The sequence below is a fragment of the Pseudomyrmex gracilis genome, unplaced genomic scaffold (genome assembly GCF_002006095.1).
Source record: "Pseudomyrmex gracilis isolate BER0280 unplaced genomic scaffold, ASM200609v1 scaffold_7, whole genome shotgun sequence".
NCBI lineage: Eukaryota > Metazoa > Arthropoda > Insecta > Hymenoptera > Formicidae > Pseudomyrmex > Pseudomyrmex gracilis.
Window position 1 is genome coordinate 520873 of NW_018020591.1, and position 12473 is coordinate 533345.

The window sequence follows — 12473 nt, forward strand, 5'->3', positions numbered from 1 at the left end:
GAATGTTTTTTCTTTTTTTTTTTTTTTTTTTTTTTTTTTTTTTTATCCAGAGACGAGTTCGAAGCGCGAATGACACGCACGTGAAAAAAAAAAAAAAACGTCTATGTTTATTCACGACAACGAGACGATGACGCGACGAAAACGCGTTCAAGTTCATTTTCCCGCATTCACACGGTATTGAAACTTTTCCATTTATTTCCGACGGCATACATATGTATATATAGACGACAAAATGCGCGAATCACGGTATCATTTGCCCGTTTGAACGGGCGGGAGCTTAATTCATCAAAATTATACATCGGTTTCGGTTTCCCGCGGCTTCTATACGAGCCATTCAACGACTTCAATCCGCGACGCGAGTAAATTCAGGCGCTTTCACGACGCAATCTCTCTCTCTCTCTCTCTCTCTCTCTCTCTCTCTCTCTCTCTCTCTCTTACTCTCTTTTCATCGACGACTATGTAAATGCCGTAGAATGTACACTGAAAATCACTGTCTATTACGGGCTTTTCTCCTCATTGATGAGAGACGCCCGCTCGATATTCCCCGGATCGGTCAGTTTTTCTTGTTGAATGTCATAATTAGCGAACGTCTGTGCGCGACTCATCGATAACGGTGGAGGATGCTAATTTGCAGTTGTGCGTGTCTCTACAGAGAGAGCAGCGTTTCTGCGATATTCCCGCAATTGAAAAATCCGGAAACGCGACGCGAAAAAAGTCACAACGCGCGCGAGCGAACAAACTGTACATTCGCTATGTGTACGACGGTTGTCGAACGGAGATGAACGAGCGATCGATCGATCGTGCGACAAAAACATCTTGTCGCTACGCGTCGTCGGTAGTAATAATTACGACATAACTGATGGTAATAATTATGACATAATTGACGCGGCAAAAAAAAAAAAAAAAAATCCGCTTTGAACAAACAAGTTTCTCTTTTGCATAAAAATCACGCCATCTCTCCGAACGGAGCAAAGACTTTTTATCCCTCAACAGAGAGCGAGCTAACATTTGCATAAAGAGAGCTATATTCGAAACGCGCGTATAACATAACAAACAACGAAAGAGTCGGACATCGAGAGCGTCTCGCGAACGAATGTTGATGAATATAATAGCTGGTGATTATCATAAAAAAAAAAAATACACACACGCGCGGTGTACACGTAAAAAAACAGCTTTCAACCATCTCGATAATCTTTTGTCTCGAAAGTACAAAATCGACACGACTGTGTTGCAAGAAGAACGATTTGTTTTTTTTTTTTTTTTTTTTTTTTTTTTTTTAAAAGAACTCGAACACATTGTTGCAAGGGCTCTTTGTAACGCGCGGAATCGTTCGCTTGCCGAATGAGTTTTGACAGGTTTATCTCAAGCCTCTCCAAAAAAGGTGTGTAAGAAGAGATAACGGCGCGTAGCCCGCGCGCGCGTTTACATAAACCAACTTCAGGAAGACGTTAATTCTCGGTCGGGTCGGGAAAAATAGAGAAGAGCGCGATATAAAGAGAGAAAGAGAGAAGGTCGGAAAAATACCAGTTGGCGAGAAGAAAACAGGAGGGAAAATAAACTAGTCTAGTTTTAATTTGACCGCGGCGGCGGCGGCGGCGGCGGCGACGCCACGTGGTGCCACGCGTGGTGCAGTTTGTAGTAACCGGGAAAGACGAGAGAAATGAGTTCAACGGGAACGACGGGACTTCTCAGTCGGAAAGAAACACAGACTGGGAGTATTATTATAGATAGAGAGACATATGCACACACACGACATTTTCTAGGAGAAAAAAACCCGCCTGGCGCGAGAGAGATTGCGGCGAGAGGATGTGCGACGGCGGAGGCGACACAGTGGGGAAAAAAAAAAAATAAGCGTGGGAGCGAAGCGATCGAGAAGCGATGTATTAAACAAAGGAATTAGAACGTAGTCCGTGTACGTGACGGAAAACGTATAGTGCGCTGTTTTTTTCCGCACTATATTTGCGACGGAATAAACTTACCGCGCCGAGAGAGAGAGAAAGAGAGAGAGAGAGAGAAACGGCTTTTGTATTTTTATCTCTTTCCCGATATTTACGGGAGTCCGCAATATCATTCGATAGTTTCCGTAAAAGGAAACTCTAGTAGTAATACTTTTTTGGGGGGGGGGGGAGGAGGCTCTAAATATAAATCCCTTAGAGAGAAAGAGGAAAAACAGTGCATCGTTGCGGAAGAAAACAATATGTACACTTCTGTGCTTCCTTTGACAAATAAATTTCCCGAAGTCGCAGCTGCAAAATTTATATCTACGCTCGCTCAACTTATTATTTCGCAATTTCAAAAAATTTTTTTATCTCTAAAATCATTTTCTCTCGAACTTGTTTGGTGCAGCTTGGAGCACTACGACGCGCGCGCGCGTGCGCAAAACTCGAAACTTCCGTTTGATAATTATTAACAAATACTTGAAAAACGTGTGGAATTTTACTCGTCGCTAAGAGGAAAATCAAATGTCACCGGTTGACGCGCTCTCTCTCTTTCTCTCTCGGCTGAAACAATTAATTAACAGTTAACAGTTTTTGACAGCGATAACAGGATGACGTAAATCGTGCGCTAGTCATAAACTAAATTAGCTTCGTTACGATAACGACTCTGCAAATACTTTTTAATATGCGATATCGCATTAAAGCGTCAGGCAAACGCCTGGCGAAAAGGTTGGGAGAGATGAAGCGGAAATGGGAGTGGAGAAAAGAACGGGAGAGACGAATCTTGAAAATCGCGGGTAAATTCGCTCTTTCTCGTAATTTTTTTCAATTCGACACAATCGCCAAATTGTGCAATTTACGTTTCTATTCTGTCTAGATGCGCGCAGTCGTAAAAATGCGGGGGCGCGCGTGTGCACACGTTTAATTTGCACACGTACATGCGTGCGTACCACCGTTCACGTGCGCCAAAACGTACGAGCATTTCCGTACAACAGAACTGTTGTATTACGTTATCGCGAGATATTTCGTTCGTGAACAAAGTCGCACAATAACAAAAAAAAAAAACAAAAAATACACAAGGTTTGTTCACTGTTAAGATAATTATATAAATTACACAGTCTTATTGAATTAACAAAGCTTTTTACGCGAAAGCTCGCAGACAAACAAATTCCAAGTTAATTTAATTAGACGCCCTCTCTTTCTCTTCTGAAAAAAACCACGCCGCCGCCGACCTGACCAGTCGATCCGATCGCAACCAACGGCCGTGCGCAGCGGGACGCGAACGTTCGAGCTGCTTTTGCGACTCTTTTTTTTATTTTATTTATAACAAAGTTTTTCTAAAAAAGATTCGCCACAGATCTAGCGGCAATAGCTATGTCAAATAAAAAAAAAAAAGTCGCAAAAGCAGCGTTTTAAACGGTCGCGTTATGTCGAACGTGTCCAATCATAGCCCGCGATCGCGACTCGATGGTGGGAAAAAAAAAAAAAAAAACGATCGCGTCGACAAAAATAGCTGCGTGACCGCGAAAGCGCTATTTTCAACTGCCATCTCGCCAATCTCAGCGAAAGAATTATCGCATAAAATTCATCGACGCGATGGTTCCTCCGTTGCGTCACCGCCCGTCGCCTTACGCAAATCGGAAATTTATAATGGAAACAATCGCCGTTAGGTAAATCGTCAACAATTTTTTATATCGCGTCTATACTTCGAGCATTAACCTAAAAAAAAAAAAAAAAAAACAGAAAGAAGGTAATTACGTGTTGAAATTTACATGGACAACAACAAGTTCATCGTTGTTATTAAACTTTCGACTTGACTTCTCTCGAGGAGGGTGGCTCGAATTATTGTTATAAAATTTGAACACCGCGACAAATTTCTTTTTATTCGAGCGCCCCCGGTGAGATTAGATTTCGCGAACGACCGCGCGCGCGAAGAGTCGTATAAATATAATTCCACTGCCATTTTCACTTTGAAAAATCGCGAATATCCGAAACATGTATGCAAATATATTCGGTCGTAAAAATGAAATAGAATCAAACGCGACGCTCTAAATTCGACGATTACGAGGGTTATTTGTCAGCATAAGGGTGTTATTTTCCCATATCTCTCTGATGAGAATCTTCCGATTGCTGTTTATGAAACGCGAACGCTTGTGCTCGGGCAAATTTCATCCTTCCCCCCCCCCCCGATCGCAGGAAAATTCCGCTCCTGTGTTACGGAACGGCGTCGCTAATCGGACTATTCTGGATAACGGACTGGAAGGTGGTGTGCAAGCATATCCCGTTTTATGGCGGCAAATACGAGAGAGAGTATTCGACGAGATAATGGAAACGATCCGGAAGGGTGAAACGGCGCGAACGACACGAACGACCGAGTCACGGGATGACGGGACGGATCGTCATTTTGGAATTTCGACCGTTGTCGGCGCTTTTGCCGAAGAAACGAGCAGAAAAGTGTCGCGCGCGCAGATCTTGTGTGTATCCGGAAATCTGTGATGTAATAAAATCATTTCTTCCCTCGATCGAACAATCGAGCGTTTCGCGAACGATGACGCGCGAACGAGAGATAGCCCGGTATAAAATTAGACCCAAAAAATGGCAACTCTGCGGAAAAATTAGTAAGAAAGCTGAATTTTTGCGCGGACCTTTATTTTGTCGAATTAAACAATGTTTCAAAATGTCCCCATCGGTATGACTCTGCGTAAAATTTTTATAGACGGTTAAAGGTAAAAAGAACAACATGTTTTCGCAAACATCTCGAATTCTATTGGTTCTATGACAAAAATAGTTATTATGAAATTTAGAGATTAGAAAATTCTCTACAAAAAAGGTCGTATGAGTTTTTTTTCGTAGAAGCAACCGTTTTCCTGTACTACGCTTCGAAATTTGAAAAATCACGCTCTTGAGTGTGATAATGCACTCTTTTCCACACCACCTCGGAGGTAGAGTTAGGCGCGTTTATAATATACATCAACAGTGACACATTCACGTGCTGGTTTCTCCAAAAGCTCGTTGCTCCCACGAAAAAAACTCAAAGAACTTTTTTGTAGAAAATTTAACTTAAATTTTATAATAACTATTTTTGTCGTAGAACCAATAAAATTCGAGATGTTTGCGAAAAATTGTTTTTTTTTTTTTTAACCCTTTAACCCTCTATAAAATTTTGAGACGCAGAGGTCACGGGGACTTTTGAGACATCGTTTAAAACGACGAAATAAAGATGCAAAAATTCAGCTTGTTACTAATTTTTCCGCAAAAAAATCCCAATTTTACTGAGGAAGAAAAAAAAACGCCCGAACAGGGACTTGAACCCTGGACCCTCAGATTAAAAGTCTGATGCTCTTCCGACTGAGCTATCCGGGCTCGTTGAGAACTCGGGCCCGGTGTTTCATTATGCGTCGCATACCTGTCGAAACTGTATTTTTGACCGTATGAATTTGAATAGCTCGAACTGTATTCGTTCACACGAATTTAAATGGCAACTCAACGAGCAATACCCGCTCGCTGTCAGTCACTCGTGAAATAAGTTTAAATTGACGCACAGGGGAGGCAAGCACAGATTGGAGATAACAGCTTGTCGTACTCGAACGCTCGAAGAGAGCAGAGATTTTAATGATAGAGGCGTGTATGTAAATTTGTTTCTTCCTTACGCGTTCAAAAACTATTAAAAAATCCGCGTTTAGCACACGCGTGTGCAAAATTGATCGTAAAATAATTTTTTTTTTCTTTACATTTGTTACACGTAATCGAGTTTTCATCTAATTTTCTTCCTAATTATTTTCTTTTAAAACAATGTCAATAACTATTAACGCTTAATAGTTTCAGACATTACGTGCGAGTTAGCGCGCACGTTATCGCCTCAATCCTTTAATTTATACTACTATCTTAGAGTTAGAGCAATTAGTACTATTCTGCGGCTGCGAGTGAGAGATAACGTGTTCGGAAACATTTGCCGGGAAGATGGCATTCAAGACATCGCCGTTACAAATTGCAACTAATGTCGCGGCGAAAGTTTATAATCGATCTCTGGATTAACTTGGACAAAGTCCTGCTATTTAGTCGAAATTTTCAAAGTCCAATTAATTATCGCGCGTTGTTAATCGGAGCAATTTCACTAGAAACCAGACATATATATACACACATATATGTGTATTTTTTTTCAACTATTTATATACTCGCGGTAGAAAAAAAAAAAAATTACTTTTATCATATCTGACGTCAAGTATCTTTGATTTTTATAATGAAGACTGAAAGCGTCACTTGTGGGATCCTGATAGATAAAAATCAAGGCCGCTTTCAATAAAAGATATTGCATGTGCGAATATACATATATATACATACATATATGTATATGTATATATATATGTATGTATATATATATGTATATATATATATATGTATATATATAATATTTATAAGGTCGTCTCATCCATGATTCACTCGTAAACATGCCGTAACGTGTCGAAGTCCGGCGGCACACGGAGAGAGAAAGAGAGAGGAGAGAGAGAGATCCACATGTGGAACGGAATTGTTAATTTACGCGTCATCGGGTTTTATCTCTCCGCGCGATAAGCAGCGGACTCGAAATCATGAGGCTGAGCGAGTTGCGTCTGCGAGTCCTGCCTTTTGTGTGTACATAACGAACGCCACATTCGCGCCGACTTGTGCATAGCAAAAACGTTTACAACGTGACGATGTATCGTAAACACGAGGAATCTCATTACATCTCCTTAGAATGATAAATGCATCGCGGACAATTGAATGCGTTCACACCACGGTGTGTGTGTGTGTGTATGTGTGTGTGTTTGCGAGCTGCGCATGCGCAGTGGCGGTCACTCGCAAAATCATCAAAGACGCAGTAATAGTTTACGGCCGTGACTCCGTCGCTCGCATGCTCGACCGGTGGGTCACAAGCCGCGCTGATTATCGCAGTAACTAATTAAATATATGCAGTTTCGTCGCGTTGGCAAATGTGTTGCACAAAAACATTCTTCTTGACTTTTCTCTCTCTCTCTCTCTCTTTTTCCTCGTAACTTCTCGCGCTTTGATAGTCGCGTTAAAATAACTCACACGCACACGAGAAACCCTTGTAACCCACGCGCAAGCTTTTATCTACGGATTTTCTCTCTGCCGCTCCCGTTCTTCTCTTCTTCATCTTCTTCTTCTCCTCCTCCTCGCTAATGCGTTGTTCACGCAGTTTGTTTTTCGATATAATTAACGTGCACTCGAGTCGTCGTGATTTATGACGAAAAGTTTTTTTTACGCCGCGACGCCGCGACCGATCGAATCGAAGTCTAAACATTCTTGTAGCAATACGCGCCGGTTAAAAACGCGCGTGCTTTCTTCTCTTCGGCGACGCTCGCGCGATGGATCACAAGGGAAATGGGCGACGAGGAGGAAATGTACAAAGAGATTTTTTTTCCGTGTTCTCGATAATATATTCGTCGAACTCGCGAAATGAAAACAAATTCGGCATTTCGGGATCAAAATCGCGAACAAGTGTTGTTAAAAAATTACTGGGAACATTATTTTTGTTTAAAGAAATGTTGAGAATATTTTCTAATATCGACGAGAATTTATCGAGAGATATATTGTGAGCAGACCGTAAGGGTTTTCTCTTTCTCTCTCTCTCTCTCTCTCTCTCTCTTTCTCTCTCTGATTCAGGGTCGTTGTCCAGAAGTAACACAGCGGGGAGTTTCCCAATGCAAAGATACCTGGCAGCGCGCCAGTGGCTTCCCGATGTGTCAACTTTTCAATATTAAGAGCGTTGCACGCGCGTTCTCGACAGCCGCTGCCTTGTTCAAAATAATTTCCCGACGTTACACGCTTCTGCACAGCTGCAACGATAACCAACAGCTGGGCTGATCGAGGAATGATTGACAACGACGTTTCAGAGAACGAGAGAGAGAGAGAGAGGAAAACTCATTATCACAGAGTCAATATTTTAGCGCGTGCACGCATCGTATCTCGGAATAAAATACCGGTTGTTTTCGTTTCAACTGGTTGCGATTTTTTTCTCTCTTCCTATTGTTAAAAAGAATAAAACTATCTAAATTTAGATTAAACATGTTGACAATCTCAATTAAGCACACGCTCCCGGATCGAGAATTATCTTCGCTAATTTCTACGGCCAACTGAAATAGATGGTGCACGGCGAACGACGTTATATATATATATATATACATATATATATACGCGCGAGATAGATATATACACGTTGCGTCACGTTATACCAACATTATTATGTCACCGAGTTGCATCTCTCGCGAGAGAAAACAAAACGCGCCTCGCGACATATATAATTCTCCGTTTTGTTGCGCGATCTTCCTCGTTGCGTGATTTATATATCGCGAGATGCGCGTTTTTAACCGGCGCGGCGACGTGCGGGGGGTTCTCGTATGTATACATTGTCGTACAATCTTTCCTTTCGGTATCCGATTGTCGGGCCGTGCGCGCGCGCATTACGCAATGTCGCGCTGATAACGCATCAGAAATATTTTCGCCGATACCGACGATCTCTCCTCCCGGGGTGATGAAATAATTGGCGAAGAATTGGTCATCAAAGTACCGCTCGCGATTTATCGCGACGCGCGCAAACACCGAGTCAAAATCGCGTCATTTTTTCGCTCCTCGATCGACGTAGCGGGAGATTATAGCGGGAGAGCGATAAGACGACCGGACGATCGCGCGAAAAATATTTTTCGCGCAACGATTTCGTGATCGCGAAACACGATCGGTCGCGTGTATATAAGCGACGAGACAAAATGCAGAACTACATCATGTGTAAAATTATAACTGAATCAACCGATGCTCATTTTATCCGAACCCGTCGTCTCTCATGAACATGTTTTGATCGACGTCCAAAAAGTACGGCGCATAGGTAGTTAAACGTTCCGCGTGTGACCTGGAAAAGATGAATTTTCAACGGAAGGGGGGAGGGGGGAGAGAGACAGAGTTGCGTTTTGCACATTTTCCGCGACAACAACTCCGTCATCTCCCACATCTCTTGCGAAACGTTTCATATTTGTATAATTGAATGTATAATAAAAGCTCTTTTTTTCTCACAAGAAGAAACAAACGCTCCTCGATAATTTTTCAGTTTCCAGATTGGTTCTGTTAAAAGCTCGTCAAAAAATCGGTGAATACTCGACGTAGTGTCCTCTATCCCTTCCCTCCTCCCCCCTCTCTCGAACGAGGGCTTCACAGAGACCAAAGGGGTTCGATGATCAATCCGGAAAATGCGACGATCTCTCCCGCGTATGTCAACCTGCGCGCTAAAAGACCGGGGAAAGGGATATATACGAAGGAACGACAAAGGAAGCGCACCGCAGGCTCTTTCTAAGAAACCCACCGTGTGCAGGCGCATTCCCTTGGAAGGGTGCCAGCCACATCGGCTCGTAAATATAAATCGGCTACCCCTCGCATTGATTCCCGATGACGCAATCATCGATTGAACACTACGCGCGCGAATTGGCGGCTTTAATCGCCAAACGCGTCAAGTTCCAAGAAGAGATTCTTTGTTTTTCTTTTTCTCGAGACTCTCTTCCGCCGATTAACACAAATTTTGCAACGCTTAAACATAATTTAATGCCGATGATAAAAAAAATCTGACGTGTCTATATCATCGGGTGTACAACGTAAAAACAAAAAAACACACAATTCGCAAACACGTGATATCGCGAAACGTCGCGTCTTCTCTTTTCATTTTCGGATGTTTGTTTGGGCGAAACTTGTTGCCCGACGGACAAACGGCCGAGCAAGTAGCCCGGCTAGCTCAGTCGGTAGAGCATGAGACTCTTAATCTCAGGGTCGTGGGTTCGAGCCCCACGTTGGGCGACATTTTTTTTCTCTCTCTCTCTCTTTCACGGACTTTAAATTCCTCGAAGCTACTCGTTCGAAAATTTATTCGACAAATAAAACGGCCCATATCGGAAGAGAGAGAGAGAGAGTGTGATTAAAACGCCGAATAACGTGTGGTTTTTTTTTTTTTTTTTTTATTCGCGCAAATATATTGATTTTTACTTATCTCGAAATGTATTTTTCCGAACAGTGCGCAAACACGTGAAATCTTCTTGCCGCAATCTTATCGAGGCCGGACCTTGCAGAAAGAAACGCGTCGCGTGATATTGCATTGGTGGTGGTTTTATATTGCCACCGCGATAGCGAGAGAGACACGCGCATTCGCCGATCTCACCGTCAATCCTCCCGATAATAAATCGCGTTGTTACACACACACATCGAGTTCTTTATTTTAAGCGAATGCATCATGCGCGCTTTTTTCTTCTCTCGATACGATTGTTTTCCCACTTTATCTCGCGTGATTTTCAAATCTGTCGTTAATTAAGTACACAAGTAGAAAATTAAAATTCTGATTTGACTACAAATCTGCTCTCTCTCACTCTTTGAAATTTCGAGTAAGAACGACCCGATCTCTCGACGATACTTCGGTGAACCACGTTCGGTGCGATTACCTTAAGCGACACGCGTCCAATAATATTTTCGCAGGTTCAATGACACATCTTTGTGTCCGATATCGCGCAGACGACGTTGTGCGTGCTAAACAGGTGCGCACGCGTGTCGTTGCGCGCGAGACAATTCCGAGATGGACCGCGCCGAATGGAATGAGGGATTTCAAACGGGTGCGGAATAGAACACCGGGGGGTGTGCCAGGTGTTTCGTGAGGTTTATTTTCGATCGCGGTTTCACCGCGAGAGTTTCGTCTCGGCGCGGATCGGTGTGGCGGACTCCACATCGTAGTCTCCACGTCGTGTATTTTTAGTGATCGCGCGGCATGCGGCAACACCACCGCGACGTTTCGACACGACCCGAAATAAGATGTTTATCGAAACCGCCCGCCCGGTTTTTGTCCCAACTTGGAAGAGCGCGCGCGCTCTTATCGGGAAACGTCAATCGAACCCACCGCGAAAATGGTTAATACAATCGTTTGTGTGTACGTAGTAAAAAAAAAAAAAAAAAAAAAAAACAAAAAGCGAGATGTTCCGTCGAGCAAACACTTGCCACTGCTACAAACGACTATTTTATCTGTTTTTATTCCCGTGTCTCTTCGCGCTCTATGAAGCAATATTTAGTTCTATATTATATCCAATATGTACGTACAGAGTGGTTCTCATTTTCGACTTTTGAATTTTTACGCGGCATCTCCGAGAATGGCTCAGATTGTTAAAAACATAACCCGTGAAAAATTTCAGCCCGATCGGAAGAGGAAGTCCTGGACTCTATTAACGATATTCGTGATGTTACTTTTTTTGGAATTTTTTTTCGAAAACCGTTAGTCGTACGAAAAAAAGTCACCGATGATAAATTATACTTCCCACCCAGATCTACAACTTTTGTTTAACAAGTTTTTTGATACAATCAATAAGTTGGGAGATAATCAAATAAAATTGATTCATTGTACATTAAAATAATTGTTTTAATGTTAAAGGATCCAGGAGGAGTTCCATTTCCCCTTATCGGGCTTTTTCACAGATTATTTTTTTTTGTTTTTGTTTAGCAATTGGAACCATTTTCGGAGATGACGCGACAAAATTAAAAAAAAGAACAAGTTCGCCAGAAGTAAATAAGATACACTCGAACTGTGTACGTACGCGTAAGAATTATTTTTAACTGAGGACACGAATAAAATTTTCCAATATAGACAGCGCAATAAATTTTCCGCGCGTTCTCTCGATTTAACCGAAAATCATGAAAAGCCGTAAGTTTCAAATATCCGAGACCGATTATTTTCGCAGTCCACTCTAGAACTCTCGCGATTATTTCGGGCGGCAGCTACATTCCACGCACGCTTCCGAGGACTACGTCTTCTATTAAAAACGCGGCGGGGTCGTTCACCTGTTCGCGACGACTCAAAATTGCGCACTTCTTCTTATCGACACGCGAGATTGCGAAAAGATGCGGCAAGAGAGACATTATGATTATATCCCGTCTGCGACCGGGATCGTCTAATCGCCGTACTTGATCGAGAAGTCGTCCGCGGCAATTTTTGCAGCGCACATTATTTCGCGCACAAGAAGCACGAAAGTGAGCCTCTCGATTAGAGTTATCTCGTCGCGGCGATTAGATATTTTCCGGACCGCGCATGTTGCGCATTTATTGAAATGAAGTGATCGAATCGCGATTCTCTCTCTCTCTCTCTCTATCTATTTATCTATCTCTCTTTATCTCTCTCTTTCTCTCTCTGGTAAACATCAGGCACGCCTTTATTTATATTCGCGGAACGATCGATCTCCGGTTAAACGCGATGCCATGAGAAGAGGCGCACACGATGGCGTCTAAGAAAAATACTCAATGATGTATTCGTCAATGCGCGAGCGCGCGAGCAAATGAGATTTTACGCGAAAGTTAATTAAAATTTTTTTTATCTTTTCTCTCGCGCGATTATTTTACTCCTCTTTCTCGAAAGAAAGAGATAAGATTCATAAAAGCTGTATTATAATATTATCAATGAGAGAAGTGTATAATTCAACTTTTACATTTCTGCGCTTCTCCGCATGGTACGTACAAGAGAAATGACAT

The 12473-nt window shown here is 42.4% G+C and overlaps 1 protein-coding gene and 2 non-coding genes across 6 annotated transcripts in view; 1 reads left to right on the plus strand and 2 right to left on the minus strand.

Moving 5' to 3' along the window:
- LOC109859330 (sestrin homolog) overlaps positions 1-12473 on the minus strand; it is a 171636-nt gene that overhangs the window by 69411 nt on the left and 89752 nt on the right. The gene's annotated exons all lie outside the window — the stretch shown is intronic.
- On the minus strand, positions 5228-5300 carry Trnak-uuu. The gene has a single exon. It is a non-coding gene; the product is annotated as a tRNA-Lys (tRNA).
- On the plus strand, positions 9701-9773 carry Trnak-cuu. The gene has a single exon. It is a non-coding gene; the product is annotated as a tRNA-Lys (tRNA).